Source organism: Nomascus leucogenys, chromosome 6 (genome assembly GCF_006542625.1).
Source record: "Nomascus leucogenys isolate Asia chromosome 6, Asia_NLE_v1, whole genome shotgun sequence".
In the NCBI taxonomy this organism is placed as follows: Eukaryota; Metazoa; Chordata; class Mammalia; order Primates; family Hylobatidae; genus Nomascus; species Nomascus leucogenys.
Window position 1 is genome coordinate 14196633 of NC_044386.1, and position 1104 is coordinate 14197736.

Here is a 1104-nt window from a genome sequence, read left to right on the forward strand (position 1 = left end):
CCATTGACAGCCATGCCTGTTCCAGTGGTGTGAAGCTTAACTATGTCCTAGGAGCTAGAGATTTTTCAGCTCAGACAGAGCAATCATCCATGGTCTCACACAACCAGTACTTGGTAGGGTGAAGCTTATCACCCAGATCTGCCTGACTCTGTAACCAAGCCCTTTGCCTAAAGGTAGCAGTCACCTTTAGTAGCACAACAAGGTCTTTATCTGCGGAATAGACTGTATCAGTCATTTCAACATCACTGCTGGTCAGTGATACAGAAACGAACTCAATTCATCTTGGCTTCTCCCTGAATCCTGAAAATGTCCCTGAGTTCTGAAATGGTTATGATGGAAGCTAGAGATCAATGGTAATTATCAGGACAATGAATTGATACTTCTCAGACTTCTCGTCTATCTTTCTACCTACAACTCAAAGGGAAATATTCTTCTTTTTTTCTTTTTTAAAAATAGAGATTATCAGGAAGAATCAGAAAGGCTCAATCAGGGTGCTGCAAGGCCTGATTACACAGAGTTATTAATCACGTTTCATTCTTCTCCAATCATCATATTCTGATCTGCCCTCCAAAAGGAGAAACAGGTAAGGATGATCCCACCTGACGATGAAATAACATTCTCTACAGAAATGTGATGTCAACACATTCAATACTTAATTGTGAGGTAAGTAATGTAAGAATAACTATGTAGGGGCAGGGAAAGTCAGAGATGCTAGAACCAGGATCTCGAATTATAGATTTCAGATTCTTGCAAATTGGAACGGCTAATGTGTTAGCTAATGGGTATCAAATAATGTATTCCCATACTATACCTCTCCAAGTAATGCCCAAATCCCACTGTAGTACTTTTTCATTCTTGTGAGTTAAAAAAGTTAATTTAGCTTTTTCTCAAACTGGGAGACATTGGCCAGAGAAGAGAAAAATTTCTATGTGCAAAAGGAAGCAATTTTAAATGCTTTTTGGTTTGTTCACCTTCATGATGCCTTGTATCCTCCTCAACCAAGGTCTCATATTACTTCAGGAACAGGGTGAAGTTTAAGTTAATGTTGATGATATTTATGGCTTTCCTGAGGGGGGAAAGAGAGACAGAAGTTGCTCATCCAAG

General features: G+C 39.3%; 1 non-coding gene across 1 annotated transcript; it reads right to left on the reverse strand.

The window, feature by feature from the left end:
• Positions 1 to 471: 471 nt before the first annotated feature.
• LOC115835647 lies at positions 472 to 606 on the reverse strand. Its single transcript, XR_004030676.1, has one exon. It is a non-coding gene; the product is annotated as a U8 small nucleolar RNA (small nucleolar RNA).
• Between the last annotated feature and the right edge of the window lie 498 nt (positions 607 to 1104).